The sequence below is a fragment of the Polypterus senegalus genome, chromosome 11, assembly GCF_016835505.1.
Source record: "Polypterus senegalus isolate Bchr_013 chromosome 11, ASM1683550v1, whole genome shotgun sequence".
Lineage (NCBI taxonomy): Eukaryota > Metazoa > Chordata > Cladistia > Polypteriformes > Polypteridae > Polypterus > Polypterus senegalus.
Genome location: NC_053164.1, coordinates 10,203,100 through 10,223,591, shown reverse-complemented (window position 1 = coordinate 10,223,591; position 20,492 = coordinate 10,203,100). Strand labels below are relative to the sequence as shown.

Genomic DNA, 20,492 nt, shown 5'->3' with positions numbered 1-20,492 from the left:
TGCAGGTAGTGAAAAGGAGGAAGGAGGTGACAACACAGCGAAGTGGCCGGGAAATGTCAGAGCAGGGACTCACGTGCCACACCTTGAAGAAGGCCAGTCAAGGTGGCAATAAACCTTTAAACGCCTTAAAACGGTTATTCCGATTTCTGACACTTTAATTTGGACGCATTCAATGCCTCACGCTTTCCAGCTGAACTTTTCCAGTAACGTTTCGTTCAGATGCTAAGTATGTGTAATCGGCTTTCCGATTTACCTTGGATTGTTTTCACAAGTCTTAACTCTCTGGTTTGCCAGGTCTTGCAAAAGTCCAAAGAAAGCTTAAAACTAGCATTGTGGCAAAAAAAACAAAATAGCGCAACAAAATTGTTTTTTCTCTTGAGATAGATAAATGGAACTTTATTTGGCCTCCCGGGAGAAATATGGCTTTTTAGAGAAGCCCCAAAATAAGTAAATAATCCACCTTAACAAAAGAGCAAGTGTCTGTGTATGTGTGTGTCCGGTTGCTGTGTGACTGTTATATGCCAGTTGGTAAAAGCAGTGCTAATATTTGCGATGCACCATCTGTTGGAATGACAAATGCAATGCATGTTGTTACTACGTGCATTGCAGAATCCATTCCAACAAATGGTGCAGCACAAACATTAATACTGAATACATCCAATATGCAGTAATTGCTGAATGGACAGAAATTGGTTTACCTGCCTTATTAAAGTCAATCAATCAATCAACATTTATTTATGTAGCACATATTCATACAAAAAATCCGTTTAAGTCTGTCAATCCAACAGATGGTGCATCACAAACATTAACACTGATTTTACGAATCTCATACCAAATAGCATATGACAGAGCCATATGGGTTGCATTTGTAGTTCCAACAGGTGGCGCATCGCAAACATTTGTAGTGATAAAATACATTACATTTATATGCTGCATCACAAACATTAACATTGCTTTTATGAATCTCATATCCAAATGGTATCTAACAGACATAGGCATTACATTTGCAATTCCAACAGATGGCATGTCACTACCATTAACACTGTTTTTATGAATCTCATATCAAATGGAAAGTTATAAACATATGGGTTGCATTTGTCATTCCAACAGATGGTGCATCACAAACATTTGTAGTAATAAAATGCATTACATTTATATGTTGCATCACAAACCTTAACATTGCTTTAATGAATCTCATATCAAAATGGCATCAAACAGACATAGACATTTGCAATTCCAACAGATGGCATGTCCCTACCATTAACACTGTTTTTACGAGTCTCATATCAAATGACATGTTATAAACTCATGCATTGCATCTGTCATTCCAACTGATGGTGCATCACAAACATTTGTAGTAATAAAATGCATCGCAATAGTGTAATGCATCACAAGCAGTAACGCTGCTTTCATGAAGCCCATATCAATTGGCATGTAATACACATATGCATTGCATTTGCCATTACATTAGATGGCATGTCACTACCATTAACACTGTTTTTACAAATCCCCAATCAAATGGCATGTATCAGAAATATATGCATTGCTTTTGCCATTCCAGCAGATGGGCCATCACAAACACTTGTGGTAATGAATTTTATTACCACAAATGTATGTGATGCACCATCTGTTGGATTGACAAATGCACTGTATTTTATGACTACATGCATTACAAAATGCATTCCAACAAACGGTGCACTGAATACATCCACCAGGTAGTAACTGCCGGATGGAGAGAAATCAGACAATCCACGTTGGTAAAGTGTATTATTTGTGTGTCTGTTCAGTTACCTTGTATGTCCCTGATATTCCAACAGATGGTGCATTGCAAAAATTTGTAGTTATGCGTTTTATTACTACAAGTGTATGTGATGCTCCATCTATTGGAATGACAAATGCTTTTTATTTTATTAGTACATGCATTACAAAATACATTCCAATAGATACAAACATTAACATCGAGGGTCTCTGCTGATTACTTAGATTTCAACCCATCCTAGATGGGTACCGTGGCTAGTTTATATTAAAAAGGTAGTTTAGGCAGCATTTTTAGCTCTTTTTGTATTTAAGGCTTTGTACCAGAACAACTGACTATTTAAGAGGAGTTTGATTTGGACAAGAAGTCAGCACAGCAGCTTGACTATTGGATGATGGTGTTGGGTAGTTGTCTGGGCTCCAGCTGTAGTTGTTTCAATTAAAGTGCAGTCCAGCCATTCAGGGTGAAGCAAATGTAGGCAACATAAAACGCAGCCGAGAAATTGGTGCTAATAAGTAACGAGGGGCATGCAGTAGGGAAGTACCATACAAACACTGAGACATAAATGAGAAATCATTAAAACGGACGAGAAAAGACCATTTAGTACATGGAGCTTGTTTGTTTGTACCAAAATCTCATCCAACTTGAGGAAAAAACAACATTTATTTCTATAGCACATTTTCATACAAACAGTAGCTCAAAGTGCTTTACATAATAAAGAATAGAAAAATAAAAGACACAATAAGAAAACAAAATAAATCAACATTAATTAACATAGAATAAGAGTAAGGTCCAATGGCCAGGGGGGACAGAAAAACTCCAGACGGCTGGTGAAAAAATAAAATCTGTAGGGACTCCAGACAATGAGACCGCCCAGTCCCCTCTGGACATTCTACCTCACATAAATGAAACAGTCCTCTTTGGATTTAGGGTTGTCACGGAAGGGCTTGATGATGATGATGGTCACGTAGACTTCTGCCTTTTAATCCATCCATCATTGTTGGAGCATCATGAAGCTTTGAGTAGGTGGAGGTGGCGCAGGCCGGAAAAAGAAACAGAAGAGAGAGTTGGGGTCAGTACGGAAAAAGGCAAAAGCCAAATACGCAAATGCAAATGTAGTGTGACAGGTTGTCTCAGTTTTGGTGTCCGTTTACATGTCTCAGTAGAGTAATAAGACTGAGTTCAATTTCACATTGAAAACTAGAAAATGAAGTACCTATAGAGATTTAAAGAGCTAAAAAAATACACACGGGCCTTGGAAAGATTCCTTTATGGTAAACCATTGAGGGCGGCACAATAGGTAGTGCTGCTGCCTCGCAGTTAGGAGACCTGGGTTCGCTTCCTCCCTGCTTGGAGTTTGCATGTTCTCCCCTGTGTCTGCATGGATTTCCTCCCACAGTCCAAAGACATGCAGGTTAGGTGCCTTGGCGATTCTAAATTGTGCTTGGTGTGTGGGTGTGCCCCCCTGCCCAGGGTTTGTTTCCTGCCTTGCACCCTGTGTTGGCTGGGATTGGCTCCAGCAGACCCCCGTGACCCTGTAGTTAGGATATAGCGGGTTGGATAATGAATGGATGGATAAACCATTGTAGGTTTGTAAGCAATGGAGACTTGCTGTCTGAGACTTTAGCGATTTGATCAAGGCGTGATCCTTTTCCATTAGCCATATTGTGATGATCGTACCCCGATAGGGTAAAGTAACATTATAGCCTTGTAAATAAATGTCTATGTGTTGGAAGTGTCTTGTCTGTCGGTCCGGCCTGGAAGTGAGAGATGGAGTCGGGGTAAGGCCTCTGAGGGAACAGGAAACTCACTTAGCCACTAATAACACCAGCAAGGCGAGCTCGTCAGCAAAATGAAACCTACGAAGAAAGACAAAGTCACTTAGCCGCTAACATCGGCAAAACGTAGGTATCCCTTTTACATTGCCTTCCATCGCTAAAACACAAGCGAGGTGAGCACGTCGGCAAAACGAAACTTCCTAGGAGAGAGAGCGAGACACCCAGAGTAGTTCCTTTCAATTTATCTGACATCTCTACATTGCAGTTTATTTTGTGACGAATTCAATAGTTTCTTGGACCCAGCACGGGCTTACACAGCCAGTTTTATATAAAGAAGGCTCCCTTCGAACAGCCATAAAAATAATAATAATAATACATTTCATTTATATGGCGCCTTTCCCGCGCTCAAGGCGTTGCACAGAGTCTCAGAAAGAACAGCAGGTATGTGAAACCTTGGATACAAATATTTCTGCATCAAACACTAAAACAGATAAATACAGGATATGCAAAGCGATGATAAAGCAGAGTAAAATGCTAATATTATTTGTGATATCACACACACGTTATCCTGAGCGTCTGCACGGAGAGGTGAACTGAAAGAAGGGTCAGAGCGTCAGGTGAAGTTAAAGGCCTTCCTGCACAGATGAGGTTTGAAAGAATGAATGGCGTCAGCTGAGGTCAGGGCGCTATATACCAGCTGACAGTCCTGTCACGCACAGAGTACAGGTAAGTGTGGGGCACAACAGGAATCAGAGGACCTCGGTGAGCGAGCAGGAGCTGATCGATGGAGAAGAGAAGGTCACTTATGTGGTGCGGTGTGAGGCCATTTAAAGCTTTGTAGTTTAATATTAGAATTTTATATTCAGTCCAAGGGAAAAGTCAGGCAAAATGACATCTTTTATTGGCTAAGTAAAATATGTAGGCTTTCGAGGCAATTCAGGCCAAGATATAATACAGATACTGGAGTTCCCTGTGCTTATGTAGACACTAGGACAGATGACAACATTGGGGAACCTTTTAACTGAGACATCTTGGATGTAAAAAATTACCAGACATTTGGGAAACTGCAGCAGATGTAGTAAGGGTGACAGCAAGAAGAGTGCTTGGCATGGCATCTGGAAAGGTACATCATTGGGAAACCTTTAAGTGAGACATCTTAAATGTAAAAGGAGGAGAGGAGAACAATGTATGGTCAAGATCTTTGGATACGATGACTGTTGTGATAAACCCTGGGCGTCTGTGATCCCCCAAACCACAACACGATCACCAAAACACAGTCCTTTATCAAAGTAAATACCTCCAGAAATATCACCAATACTCTCAAAACACCGGCCCTTTTCCTCTCACCACCGCACTGCCCTCCTCCAGTCAAGTGTTGCCTCTCTACCACCCAGCTCTGACTCGCCTGAGTAAGGGAGTGCAGTCCCTTTTTATTACAGACCCGGGAGTACTTCTGGTGCCAGGGTGATTGCCTGATGGATGTACTTCTGGGTCACATGGAAGTTTATTATTTGCGTAGGTACCTTGTTTCCCTGGAACACCCTCTTGCGACACCCCATGACTCGAGCAGGGCTGCCCTGCCAGAATTCATTTCCCAGCATTACCTGCTGGCTTCCCACTGGATGGAGATATCCGGGACTGCTGCCATCTAGCGTGCTGGGGGATTAACAGTTCTCTAGCGATCTCTCTGCTTCTATAGGGGGCTGTCTGTCAATTTCTTCATTCCGGGTCTGCTTCCTTTCCTGGCTGGGATGTCCGTCCAGCCCGTGTGGCATCTACACTGTCCAACAAAGTCTTTGGACGTTCCTGATGAGGTTTTTCAACACAATGTTTGTCTGTAGACAGATTGTCCGGGTCAGTCTGAGAGATGCAAACAGTCCTCATATCTGGCCATAAAACTCTTGACTCAATGTGTTCAATTTTAGCGCAAGTTTAACTTCCCATTCTTTTCTCCCTTGCTGTGTTCTGAAGTTGCCCATAAGCCTTGTGACTTTAAAGACCCTTCACAGTGTCCAACACAGATGTTCCTGTAGCAGTTCACTTCAACAGCCATGGAGACACTGCATATTGTTTGCATCTCTCACACTGACACAGAGCACCTGTCCACAGACCCACATTGTATTGAAAAACACCTCAGAAACTTCAAAAGACTTTGTTGGACAGTTAGTTATCTTATCCAAAGATCTTGACCATACATTGTTCTCCTCTCTTGCTGAATGAATCTCAGCCGCCTTCTTCCTTTGGCTGCTCCCGTTAGGGGTTGCCACAGCAGATCATCTTCTTCCATATCTTTCTGTCCTGTGTATCTTGTTCTGTTACACCCATCACCTGCGTGTTCTCTCTCACCACATCCATAAACCTTCTCTTAGGCCTTCCTCTTCTCCTTTTGCCTGGCAGCTCTATCCTTAACATCCTTCTCCCAATATACCCAGCATCTCTCCTCTGCACATGACTAAACCAGCGCAATCTCGCCTCTCTGACTTTGTCTCCCAACAATCCAAGCTGAGCCGACCCTCTAATGTCCTCATTTCTAATCCTGCTCATCCTCGTCACACCCAATGCAAATCTTAACATCTTTAACTCTGCCACCTCCAGCTCTGCCTCCAGCTTTCTGGTCAGTGCCACCGTCTCCAGCCCATATAACATAGCTGGTCTCTCCACCATCCTGTAGCCCTTCCCTGTCACTCTTGCTGATGCCCGTCAGTCACAAATCACTCCTGACACTCTTCTACACCCACTCCACCCTGCCTGCACTTTCTTCTTCACTTCTCTTCCACAATCCCCATTACTCTGTACTGTTGATCCCAAGTATTTAAACTCATCCACCTTCGCCAACTCCACTCACTCATCCTCACCATCCCACTGACCTCCCTCTCATTCCCACACATGTATTCTGTCTTGGTGGTCCTACTGACCTTCATTCCTTTCCTCTCCAGAGCAGATCTACACCTCTCCAGGGTCTCCTCAACCTGCTCCCTACTCTCACTACAGATCACAGCGTCCTCATCAAACATCACAGTCCACCGGGACTCCTGTCTAATCTCATCTGTCAACCTGTCCATCACCATTGCAAATAAGAAAGGGCTCAGAGCCGATTCCTGATGTAATCCCACCTCCGTCACTCCTACCACAGACCTCACCATGGTTGCACTTCCCTCGTACATTTCCTGTACAACTCTTACCTACTTCTCTGCCACTCTCGACTTCTTCATACAACACCACAACTCCTCTCAGTCACCCTGTCATATGCTTTCTCCAGGTCCACAAAGACGCAATGCGACTCCTTCTGGCCTCCTCTCTACTTTTTTATTAACATCTTCAGAGCAAACATCTCATCTGTGGTGCTCTTTCTTGGCAAGAAACCATCCTGCTGCTCACTAACCATCACCTCACTTTTTAACTGAGCTTCCACTACTCTTTCCCATAACTTCTTGCTGTGGCTCATCAATGTTATCCCCCTGTAGTTATTGCAGTCCTGCACATCCCCTTATTCTTAAATTTCAGCACCAGTACACTTCTTCTCCACTCCTCAGGCATCCTCTCACTTTCCAAGATTCCATTAAACAATCTGGTTAGAAACTTCACTGCCATCTCTCCTAAACACCTCTATGCTTCCACAGGTATGTCATCTGGACCAACGGCCTTTCCATTCTTCATCCTCTTCATCGCTGTCTTTACTTCCTCCTTGCTAATCCGTTGCACTTCCTGATTCACTATCTCCGCATCATCCAACCTCTTCTCTCTCTTGTTCTCTTCATTCATCAGCCTCTCAAAGTACTCTTTCCATCTTCTCAACACACTCTCCTTGCTTGTGTTATACTACATTTTTCTTTATGTCACTATATCTGGACAATACTGTTATGAGTTTTATTCACATGTGCATGTTAAATTTGGCACACAGGGGCTCAGCAGTTGGAGGTGCTAGTCAGGCATTGGATTAGATAGCCAAAGACAACTGGAGGCTTATATAGTCACCTTAAACACAGGATAGTGTATTTCTGTCCTCTGTCAGCGCAAAATCTTCTTTCCTTATTGGGAGAATGAGAACCGGCATGTAAGCACTATGATATTTCTGTATTTTGTGGAGGAGGAATTCAGCCCTTGTCTGGAGAGAGAAAAGACCAGCAAATTGAAGAAGAACAGTATAAAGGCTTGGACAGCAGCCAGACCCTTTGAGGCTGTGTCGACAAAGTTCGAAAAACCTCCCAGCGTGGGGACGAGAAATGGCAGCCTGTGTTGATCCAGATTCCCACCTGGATAAAGTCTGTCCATTTGCCTTCCGTCTGTAACCGCGTTAACCATCAGTAAATGTAAGCTAAAATATATTTTTTCTCATGTGATTCTTGTACCGCCGTAATCACGATGGGAGGGATATCGCCTTTTCTGGTATATTACGATATTTAGTTATTTAATATGCCACAATTTCAAAAGAACACATTTCCAAGAGAGCTAATGCCTCTTCAGGAAACAGCTTGTGAGTACGTTTCCATCTTTTTCTTTTATCACCCTGACCTGCTGTTCATTTTTCCCAACTCGGCCCCTCTCTGTAGCCCACCGGTCCTTTTCTCCCTCCTTAGTGTCCAACCTCTCATACAACTCATCATACGCCTTTTCTTCAGCCTTTGCCACCTCTCTCTTCACCTTGCGCCTTATCTCCTTGTATTCTTGTCCACTTTCTGCATCTCTCTGACTATCCCAGTCCTTCTTCACCATGCTCTTCTTCTGTATACTCTCCTGTACTTCCCCATTCCACCACCAGGTTTCCCTTTCCTCCATCATCTGTCCAGATGCCATGCCAAGCACCCTTCTTGCTGTCACCCTTACTACATCTGCTGTAGTTTCCCAACTGTCTGGTAATTTTTTACATCCAAGATGTCTCACCTAAAGGTTTCCCAGTGTTATCTGTCCTGCTGTCTACATAAGCACAGGGAACTCCAGTTTCTGTATGTAGTGCCTGAAGAAGAGGCCTGAGTTGTCCTTGCATATTGTAATCTTTTTAGTTAGCCAATCAAAGTTGTCATTTTACTTGACTTCTCACTACATTCATAATGGCTAACACCCTAGTACTATATTCAGTCATGTAATAAGACACAGGGAGCCAGTGGAGGCAAAGCCGGATGGCTGGGATGTGCTCGCTGTTACTGGTCTGTGCAGCAGAATTTTGAATCAACTGGAACTGTGATAGAAGAGTAGAAGGGGCACCTATCTGCCAGTAGGGAGTCCCAGTAATGGGTGCGGGATGAGATAAAAGCAGGGACAAGTGTCTCAGCATTAGAAGAGGAGAGGAACAAGTGAAGACGGGTTATGTTAAGGAGATGGGAATAAGAAAGTTTCTTAACGTGGTTTATGTGGGTGGAATAAGAAAGGGAGGAATCAGACATGACATCAAGATTCCTTCCATCAGAAGAAGGTCTGATGGGACTGAGAAGGAGCTCATGTTCTTACGTTGTGCCAGTTTGCAGGAGTTCAGTTTTGTTGCAGTTTAATTTTAAAGAGTTCTGCTCCATTCAGGACACGTCGCGAGCTGAGAAAGCTCTGATGAAGTTTCACTTTTAACATTGAAGTAGAGTTGAGTTTCATCTGCGTGACGATGACAAGCCAGTCCATAGCTAGGAATGATATGGCCGAGGAGAGGCATACAGACACGGAAGAGCAGAGGGGCCGAGGACAGAGCCCTGAGGAACCTCTCAAATGACTGGCACTGAGATGGACCTGCTAAAAAAACACCTGCCAATCGATCACATAAGGCACTGGAGGGCAGTGCCAGGGATACCCAGCATGTTCTCTATCATTCTGGACAGTAGAATGTCACGTCTGACCCGAGTGTCAAATGCTGCACTGAAGTCTAACAGAATGAATACGCTGCTTTGTCCCCAGTCTGCTGCTGCTGTCCTATCACATAGGAGTTCACGGTGAATTCCTCATCAACTCATTCTTAGATACAAAGTTCCATTTGGTGTAACAAAACGTAAACTTAATGTTAACGGTGTATTATTTTTCTCTTTCTAGCATTCAGTCAAATGAACGAATAAATGAATTGACTTGACCAACTTTTGTCTGATCTATGAAAGAGAAACACATGTTTATTCCAGTACCCAAAACTTAGGGCGATCCGTGAAGAAGGTCTAGCGTGGGGGTCTCCAACTCCGGTCTCGGAGCACTACTACTGCTGCTGCTGCAGGTTTTCATTCAAACCGTTTTCTTAATTGGTGCCCAGTTTTTCTGGTGTTAAGTCACATCTTTACCTTTCATTTCACTTGAAATGTTTTTTAAAGCTCGGTCCTCTAACTTTTCTTCACTTTACCCCTTAAACCGCCGTGAGTGAGCCGACAGATGAATCGTTAATTCGGGGCCTCAAATTCCAATTGGTTGAAGTAGATCGTCGTAAACGTCATCTTTAAAGCGACCCAGTTGTTAATGGCTACCTGTTTCTGGAGCTTCCTTCTGACGTGACAGCAGATGCAGGCGGTGATCACCACACAGAGCATGTTACATTTCTGATATTCCAGCTCTCTGCACATTTAGAATCCTTAGATTTATACTTGATATCACTTTCATGGTGAAATATGTTAAAGTATGTGTGTTACATTTTACAGATAAATCATTAACTTCATTTAAATAATGAATACTGATAATAATTACACTTGTGGCGACACGGTGGCACTGCTGCCTTGCAGTATGGAGTTACGTCCCTGGTGTTCCCTGCCTGGAGTTTGCCTGTTTTCCTGGTGGGTTTCCACCATGTGCTCCAGTTTCCTTCCAAAAACACAAAGTTTTGAGGATTTGGTGACACTAAAATGACACCAGTGTGTGTGTGTGTGTGTGCTTGTGCTTGTGTTCACCTTGCGATGAGCCGATTCCCCGTTTAAGGCTTTTGTTTCTGTCTCACGCCTGATTTTTGCTGGAATGGGCACATCCCAGGATTGATGTGAATTGTGAATTTCCCCTTGCGATTAATTGACTGACTGACTGTCTGTCTGTCTGTCTGTCTATCTATCTATTATATAGTGCCTTTCACGTCTGTCTGTCTATCTATCTATCTTTTATATAGTGCGTTTCACGTCTGTCTGTCTATCTATCTATCTATTTATTATATAGTGCCTTTCACGTCTGTCTGTCTATCTATCTATCTATCTATCTATTATATAGTGCCTTTCACATCTATCTGTCTGTCTGTCTATTATATAGTGCCTTTCACGTCTGTCTGTCTGTCTATCTATCTATTATATAGTGCCTTTCACGTCTGTCTGTCTATCTATCTATCTATCTATTATATAGTGCCTTTCACATCTATCTGTCTGTCTGTCTATTATATAGTGCCTTTCACATCTATCTGTCTGCCTGTCTGTCTATCTATCTATTATATAGTGCCTTTCACGTCTGTCTATCTATCTATTCTATCTATCTATCTATAAACATCCATCCTTTTCAGAGATATTGTGGCAAGGTGTCCTCGGAATTTAATGGATGTTTCAGGCAATTCACAACACAGTGTAGCCGAACATTTTCTCACCGTGATGATATCTCACACTGCCACCTGGTGGAATCTTCTAGATTTACGTAAAGTACGCACACAAGTATGAACAGTAAAACGTTTGCGTAGCAGTAGTGTCCTCTGGAGCACGCGTCGCATCACGTGAAATATAAACCTGGCCTTTAAACGGCCGTGAGTGAGCCGACAGATGGCTGGCCAAGTCGGGGCCTCAAATTCTTATTGATAGATTCTTGTTAATTCACTAAACCCGCTGCCTTGCAGTAAGGAGAGCAGGGTTCACGTCTTGGATTCTTTCTGCGTGGAGTCTGCATGTTCTCTTTGTGTCTGTGTGGGTTTTCTCCAGGGGCTTCAGTTTCCTCCCACCGTCCAAAGACATGCAGATTAGGTGAACTGGTGACATTAAATTGGCCCTAATGTGTGTGTGTGTGTGTATTTGCCCTCTAATGGACTGGCATCCTGTCCAGGGTTTGTTCCTGCCTTGCACCCTGTGCTTGCTGGGATAGGCTCCAGCAGACCCCCCGGTGACCCTGTTTAGGACTAAGCAGGTGAGACAGTGACTGACATTATTGAATTCCACGGCTTGTTGATGCTCTTCTTATGCCACAGCAGACATTTCCAAAACTGTTTTCTTCCCCCAAGACCACTGTCAAAGTGTTTTAGTTATCTGAATAGGTGGCATTACCGAGACGTTCATCTTTATTTTCCAGATGTTGTATGATGGACACAGTTTGCTGGGTTTTGTCTCATTTTGTATATCTCATTATTGGTTGGCTAATAATTAAGGTGTTTTGAGTTTGAAATAGCAAGTCAATTAAAATGAAGGCAGACGAGTTACTAAAGTAAATCAGAGCCTAGGGGGCGCCAGTGGACAAATCAAGTGAGTGTGTACAGTCAAGTCCATGAAAATGAGCGAAAATGAATAATTAAAAAGATCCATGCATGCCACTAGTGATGATTTGGGTCTAAACACATGAGTAAGCATCATGCTGTTATTGTCAACAGGTTAATTAACAGCAAAAACTGGACACTAATTAAGAAAAGGGTTAGAATGAAAACCTGCAGCTAGAGTAGCGCTCAAGGACAGGAGTTAGATGCCGCTGGTCTAGAGAATCCTCAGAAAATGAAACATGCAATCAGGTGAAAGGCGATTTGTTTACATGCTTGCACAAGCAAAAATGGACAAATCCTTTGTTATGAAGCAGATGCAGGAAAAGTGTCAGAGGGGAGAGGAAGGAAGTTTTACACGTTGGTACATCGAAGATGAGAAGTGTAACCGGATGCTGCCTGACGTAACAGTCTGTTCTGGATGAGGGGTGTCGGCCCAGTCTCCGGCATAAAAACCACATGATAGTCAAGATGGAGGATATGGAGAGAAAGGTGAACTTGAGGGCTCTCAAATCTTTTATTTTTAGACGCATGATAAGAGAGCATTTGATGAGGTGCCACATGAGAGGGTGGGCATCAAACTAAAAGAAGTGGCAGTTCAGGGTGATGTTTTTAGATGGGTGCAGAATTGGCTCAGACACAGGAAGGAGAGGGTGATGGTGTGAGGAACCTCTTCAGAACTGAATGGTGTCCAGCAGGGGTCAGTGCTGGGGCTGCTGGTATTTTTATAACTATAAATGACTTAGATAGGAATAGAAGTAACAAGCTGGTTAAGTTGGCAGATGATACCAAGATAGGTGGATTAGCAGATAATTGAGAATCTGTTAAATCATTATAGAAGGACTTGGGAAGATTTGTGGAAGATGAAATTTAATGCCAGTAAATGTAAAGAATTACAAACAGGAAGTAAAAATGTGAGGTCTGAATACACAAAGGGCGGTCAGAAAATCGAGAGTCCACCTCATGAGAAGGATTTAGGAGTCATGGTGGACTCTACAGTATCAACTGCCAGGCAGTGTTCAGAAGCCATTAAGAAGGCTTACAGAACGTCAGGTTATATAGTGCCTTGATGTGTGGAGTACTTCAAGTCACAGGAGGTTCTGCTCAAGCTTTATAACACACTGGTGAGGCCTCATCTGGAGTACTGGGTACTGTTTGGGTCTCCAGGCTGCAAAAAGGACACAACAGCACAAGAGAAGGTCCAGAGAAGAGCGACGAGGCTGATTCAGGGCTACAGGAGGTGAGTTATGAGAAAAGAGTAAAAGAGCTGAGCCTTTACAGTTTAAGTCAAGGAATTAACGTGTTTAAATTTATAAAGGGAATTAGTCCGGTAGCACTAATTTGGGTCTCCATGCTGCAAAAAAGGACACAACAGCACAAGAGAAGGTCCAGAGAAGAGCGACGAGGCTTATTCAGGGCTACAGAGGATGAGTTATGAGGAAAGTTTAAAAGAGCTGAGTGTTTACAGTTTAACATTTTTAGGGTGGATGTCGACTTTTGTCGACAGGAGGGGTTGAGGGCGCATGTCGATAAAAGTTGACATCCAGGGGTAGAGGGCGACAAAACTCACTGTTACATCACAGGCACTCCCTCTCTGCTCGGAGGAATGTTAGACGCTTTTAAATAGTTAACGCTTTTGCCTCACAGATCCATTATCCTGAGATGGAATTCTGTCTGGAGGCTCCAGCAGACCCCCATGACCCTGTGTTCGGATTCAGTGGGTTGGAAAATGGATGGATGGATGGATATGTGTGTAAAATTTGTACGTTCTACACGTGTCCCTATGTCGTCTTCATGGGTTTCACTGGCACATCCCAGGGACATGTAGGTTGGGTTACATGGCCAAATGTTTGAGAGCGCGAGTGCTGGTATGTTTTTTCAGTGGGCCTTGTAATCCCATCCTGGGCCGTTTCCTGCCCTCTGTGCCCGGTGATGCTTGGAATGGGTCTGCGGTCCTGTGTACCTTGATTGAATGATGCAAGTATGGCAGAATTATGTTTGGGATGGGTATAATAATAGCCCAAAAAATTTAACAATAAATAGTGTAACACAACTACAAGAATGTGACAAATGCTTGTTTAATCGAGACATGTCAAGGAGGTGCCCCTCCAGATTTTTGGGAAAAACCATTTTGCAAAGGCGTGTTCACCATTTAGAGAAGATCTTGAGATATCATTGAAAACCTATGCAGTTATCATTGCAATTCTCCATTACAATTGCCCAGGCAATGGAACATCTGTTACATAGTTGTAGTTACATACTCCGATGTTTTTATTACATTTTGAAAGTACGGATACAATGTAACTATGTAAGTACACTTGTTTTTGGATCAGCGATAAATTGTTACATTGTAATTATATAAACTGTAGAATAACAGTGACAACTGAGTAATTAACTATAGCGTTAGTTTGTATTACACAGTAAGTACGGAGTCATAACTCGTAGTTACACTGTACTTGTACAGTGTGACAGATTAGGGCTGTATCGCTCCCTTGAACCTCTGTCCACGACTCCAGACACCAGGTAAAAGTCCAATAATCGACTTTATTAGTAAGCCACAGTGCACAAAGCACCCTCTCCTCCACCATACTCATTAAATAATACACAATAATCACAATAAACAATCCCTCCACTGCCAGAGGCGTTGCCACCCTTCTACCCAGCTCAGCTCGCCATCTGGGAGCTCCCGCAGTCGTTTTATCCTTCCTCACCTGGAAGTGTTCCCAATCCCCAGTCCATGTGATTCTCTTATCATTTCCGGGTCAGGTACAAGTCCTCCTTCTCACCCCGGAAGCACGTCGCTGTTCGTTTGACGCACTTTTGGGTTGTAGGGCACTAATGAGTCTTCGGTCCTCCCTGCAGCTCCCTCTTGCGGCCCCTGTGGTATTCAGCAGGGTCGTGTATAAAAACTACATAGTCCATGACTCCCTGCTGGTCTTCGGGGCACCTCCATACTGCTGGGAGGGCTCCATCTGGCGGTCTGGGGGTATTGGCCGGGATGACAAACCAGCCATATACCACAACAGGTAATTACGCAGTAGTTACAGTGTAATTATGGACACTTAATGTGAAGTGTTACCGATTAATTTTTCATTAAGTGGTAGCTAAACAGAAATGAGACGTGAAACGAGCCAACAGATGACCAGCTAAACTGGGATTTCAGACTCCAACCAGTCCCTTAACGAGAAGTCTTTCAGTTAATTAAACCCATTTTTTTAATTCCATAGCCTGTTGCTGCATTCATTGTGGCACAGAAGGCATTTCCAAAACTGTTGATTTCTCTGTTTTTTTTTTTTTTAAGAACGCCGTCAAAATGTTTCGGTGACCTGAATGAACAACGTTACTGAGACCTTCACCTTACTTTAATTTCAGATATTGTGCGATGGGTACAGGTTAGCTAGTCATGTGGCGGCTTGTTTTGTGCCTCATTTTTGTTTGGCTGCTGATTAAGGAAAAAGAAACAACTAAAGGGCTTGAGTCCAGTTCATTAAAAGAAGTTAATTAGCAGCAAAAACGGGTCACTAATGAAGAAGATGGTAAGAATGAAAACCTGCAGGACTGGAGTTCAACACCTGTGACATAGCAGGATAAAGCTGATGCCACACACAATGAATATTTGGGAAGAGACCACCATAGTAGAGGAGTAGTTTGTTTCTGCGCCAGGGAGAGGAACAACTGATGCAGTCTTTGCATTGAGACAGCTGGTAGAGAAGGATCAAGTAAAACAGAAAGGCCGACATATGGTGTTGATGCATTTGGAGAAGGCTTATGATGGAGTGTCACGTCAAGAGGTCCGCAGGTGCATGAGAGAGAGGACGACCACAGCAGCGTGAGAGGATTGTCCAGGATATGCATGAGGGAGTGACGACTTGGGTTAGAAGCAGTATTGGGGTAACAGAGAAGATCCCAGTTAGAGGAGGTCTGCAACCAGGGGTCTTCTTGAAATCCTTGCCTCTTTGAACTGGATATGGATGTGTGGACTCAAGCGATACAAGACCAGTCCTCATCCTGGTGCAGGTTTTGTGCCGATGACGTTGTGTTGTATAGCCCCAGAAAGGGGAAAGTGGAGAAGAAGTTGGAAGAATGGAGAAGGGCTTTGGAAGATATTGGATGGAAGAGAAATAGGAAGAAGAAGCAGAAGAGTGAATATCTGAGGGCTAATGATGATCAGGATTCAGAAGTGAACTTACCAGGAGAGCCACTGAAAAGAGTGAAGAAGTTTAAATGTCTAGGATCAGTGGTAGCCCAAGATGGAAAACTGGATGCAGGGATAACCCACAGAGTGCAGTGTGGCCAGAACAGTTGGATGAAGGTATTAATTAAGGCAGGAAGAATTAAGGTGAAGGTACAGGTAAGTAGATTGAAGTGGTATGGACCTGTGATGAGAAGAGAAGCTCAAAAAAAGTGATGGGAGTGGATGTCCAGGAGTAGAAAAAAGTGAGGGAGGCCAAAGCGGAAGTGTATGGAAAAAGGAAAAGAAAATCTGAAGGAAAATGGCTTGACTGGTGATAATGATAAGAAGTGTTACAGCTGGTTCATCATGTAGAAACTGATCCACACAGTGAAGTTCTGTTAGGAACCTACTTTTCACATGTGATACAAGTGGTTTGAACACCTAGAAGGCAAGGAACATTGAGTTACACTCCTTGGCAGTGACATTCGTTTCTCTGGTGACTCTTCCTATGAAGTCAGTATACGGATTGGCAGAGCATATTGGGGGTCATGAGGTCGCTGGAAAGGGGTGTGTGGTGCTCTCCTGATATCTGCAAAAGGGCGAAGTCTTCACAGTCCTGGTGCTTCCTGTCTTGCTATATGAGACATGGATGCTATCCAGTGACCTGAGATGAAGGCTGGACTCCTTCACTACTGTCTCTCTCTGGAAAATCCTTGGGTACCGTTGGTTTGACTTTGTGTTGCTCATGGAGTCCCGACTGAGGCACATGACCTGCATTGTGAGGGAGCATCAGTTACGGCACAACGGGTATGTGGCGTGTTTCCCCCGAGTCCGATCCAGTCGTAGGATCCTCATTGTAGGGGACCAGGTCAAGGGGTGTCCCATATAACACCTGGCTGCAGCAGATGGAGGGTCATTTCCGGAGGGTGGAACTGGACCACTTGTCTGCCCTGGGGGTTTACCAACCGGGATCCTGAGTTGTTTTGTTGCTGTACCAATGCATGCTCCCCAACTTGACTTGACTTGACTTGGTGAGGAGGTGCAGGACCGAGCTGCGTGGAGGAGGCTGATCAAGCACATCGACTCCAAATAAAAATGGAAAAATAAGAAGGCGGCGTAAAGGGCAACTGGTGTTGTGTTTTTCACAGCACTGAGAAGACCCTGCTGGTGTGGAGTTCTAGTTAAACTGCTGGGTGATGCTGCCTTCAACCCCCAAATTGTTTGCTCATTAGGCTATCCGTGTGTTGAAATTTTAAAGTGTTTAAAATTTGCCCTTCCTGATGTAACCCTTCCTTTTTCTGGGCTTGGGACCGACACGAAGAAACATACTGGTTTGTGCATCCCCTGTGGCTGGGTTAATATTGAGAGGAGGATGCTAGGGATGGAGCTGCCAGGCAAGAGGAAATATAGGAAGGCCTAAGAGGAGGTTAATGGATGTAGTGATGTTGGTGACAGAGTGAGATGACAAGGACAGGAAGAGATGGAAACTGATGATCTGCTGTAGTGACCCCTAACGGGAACAGCCGAAAGAAGAAGAGGTTTGCTCATTAAAGCTGTGTACTTGAAGATTCCTCTTGTTATCTTGTTATTCTGTCGTGACATTTTGACACAGCAGGGTGGCTAACAGGACTGCCATGCAGCTCCACAGCACTAACTTTGATTTCTGGTCCATTCACTGTCTTGCTTCTATCAGTGTGTGTATATTTTGGATTTCTATCGCATCTCAGAGTTGTCCAAGTCTGCTTTGTCCTGGTAGTTTTTTTTTTTTTTTATCATTAGTACTCTCTATGGTAGTGGTAAAGATTTATTTTCAGAGTTGATCCCTGCTTTGCAACTGATAACCGCTTTACAACAACTACAGCATTTATTTCTATAGCACATTTTCATACAAATGGCGTAGCTCAAAGTGCTTTACAGGATGAAGAAATAGAAAAAAGACAAAATAGAAGAAATACAATTAGGGAACACTAACTGACAAAGAATAAATGTAAGGTCCAGTGGCCAGGGAGGACAAAAATAAAAAAGTAAAATCTGCAGGGGTTCCAAGGCCATGAAACCACCCAGCCCCCTCTAAGCATTACACCTGACATCAATGACCTCAATCAGTCCTCATGCTATTCAGGCTTCACATAGAAGAAGTTGATGATGACGGTCATGTGGACTTCTGGTCTTTAATCCATCAATGTAGGACATCACGGTGCTTTGATCAGGTGGTGGGGGCTCAGATTACCACCACCACAGGAAACCGGAAAAAGAGCAGCAGAGAAAGTAGGGGTTAGTACGAATTGTGGAGCCACCGTGAATAAGAATGATAATTAATTGAATATACAGAGCATCGGAATTTAACTAAGATGAAGCTTTGAGAAAGCCATGTTAAAGTAATGAGTTTGTATCAGTTTTTTAAAGTGCTCCACCGTATTAGCCTGGCGAATTTCTATTGGCTATTCCAGATTTTAGGTACATAACAGCAGAAGGCCGCCTCACCACTTCTTTTAAGTTTAGCTCTTGGAAATCTAAGCAGACCCTCATTTGAAGATCTGAGGTTACGATTTGGAGTGTTAGGTGACAGCGATTGTGAAATATAAGATGAAGTGAGATTATTGAAGGCTTTGTAAACCATCGGCAGTATTTTAAAGTCCATTCTAAATGACACGGGTAACCAGTGTAGTGACATCAAGACTAGGGTGATGTGCTCGGAATTTTCTTTTCTTAGTTAAGATTCTGGCAGCTGCATTCTGCACTCGTTGCAGTCGATTGATGTCTTTTTTCGGGTGGTCCTGAGAGGAGTGTGTTACAGTAATCTAGTCAACTAAAATCAAAAGCGTAAACTCAATTCTCAGCATCATGCAACGTTAGAAGAGGTCTAACTTTTGCTATATTTCTTAAGTGAAAAAATGGTGCCCTAGTAATCTGATTAATATGTGATTTAAAATTCAGGTCAGAGTCCGTAGTTACCCCTAAATTCTTTACCTCTGCCTTGACTTTTAATCCTAATACATCAAGTTTATTTCTAATACCCTCATTATATCCATTTTTGCCAATCACTAAAATTTCTGTTTTATCCTTATTTAGTTTGAGAAAATTACTACTCGTCCATTCAGAAATACAAGTAAGACATTGGGGTCAGTGGACCAAGAGAGTCGGGGTCATCAGGCGCTATTGCAAAATGCAGTTGTGTGTCGTCAGCATAGCTGTGGTAGCTCATGTTAGGACTTGAGATAATCTGACCTAACAGAAGCATGTAGATCGAAAAGAGCAGCGGACCCAGGATAGAGCCTTGTGGACCACCATATAGAATATCAGGGGTCTTTGAAGTATAATTACTACAACTAAAACAGAATGTTCTACTTGCCAGGTAAGACTCAAACCAATTTAAGACCCTGCCAGAGGGGCCCACCCATTGACTGAGGCAATTTCTAAGAATATTGTGATATATGGTATCAAATACAGCACTCGCGTCTAGGAGGATGAAAACGGATAAACGGCCTCTGTCTGCATTTACCCACAAGTCATTGACTACTTTAATTAGTGCAGTTTCTGTTCTGTGATTTGTGCTGAAACCCGACTGAAACTTATTAAGAATAGCAGGTTTATTGAGGTGGTCTTATTGAGGAGGTGAAGCTTTAGGCTTCACATAACCTGGTACTGAAAAAAGCGAAGGTTTAGAAAATGAATTTATGGTCACGATTGGAACTTCTCGTTCTTAATTGCACTATAAAGCCTAGTACTTTGTATGAAAGGCATTGTTTAAAATTAAGCACTTAATAATGATGGACTAATACTTGAGCGAGCAGGGTAGTGTTTGATATTAGCTGCAAAAATGCTGAACTCTGAGCCTCCTTCTGCCTTCATGCAGTACTTATAGGGCTCGTATTGTGGCCCCTCATGAGCTATGCATTCTCTAAACTAGGATGTGCTCTGATTGTTGACAGATAATCGATTGATGTCATCCATCCCCTCCACTTTATTGCTTCGGTGACCTAGGGGGCTCTGTCCACTGCTTGCTTTACTCGCCAATCTTCAGGGGCTGGCGCCAGGCGTTGCTATCTTATGGCTGAGTCGCTCAAAGGGCGTTGGGGATTGTATTTAAAGAGACGGTACTGTATATAGAAGAATATGCAGGGAGCAAGAGGAAGACGGTTTGGTCCTTAGTTATTATAGATAGAAAATCAGTTACTTGAGTATTTCACTACAACACCAATGAATAATAAAATGTAGAGAAAAGTAAAATGTAGTATGAATTAAATTCAAAATGTAATTACATTGACATCTCATCAAAAACAATCAATCTAAAATTTGATGTTCTTGAATATATATGTTTTTCTGCCTTGCCATTATAACCGACTGCGCTGAAGGGTGAGTTAGCACTGAAAGTGTCACAGGGTGTGATGGAGAGAAGATGTG

The 20,492-nt window shown here is 43.1% G+C and overlaps 1 protein-coding gene across 1 annotated transcript in view; it reads left to right on the top strand.

Moving 5' to 3' along the window:
* strn4 (striatin, calmodulin binding protein 4) overlaps positions 1–20,492 on the top strand; it is a 127,274-nt gene that overhangs the window by 681 nt on the left and 106,101 nt on the right. The gene's annotated exons all lie outside the window — the stretch shown is intronic.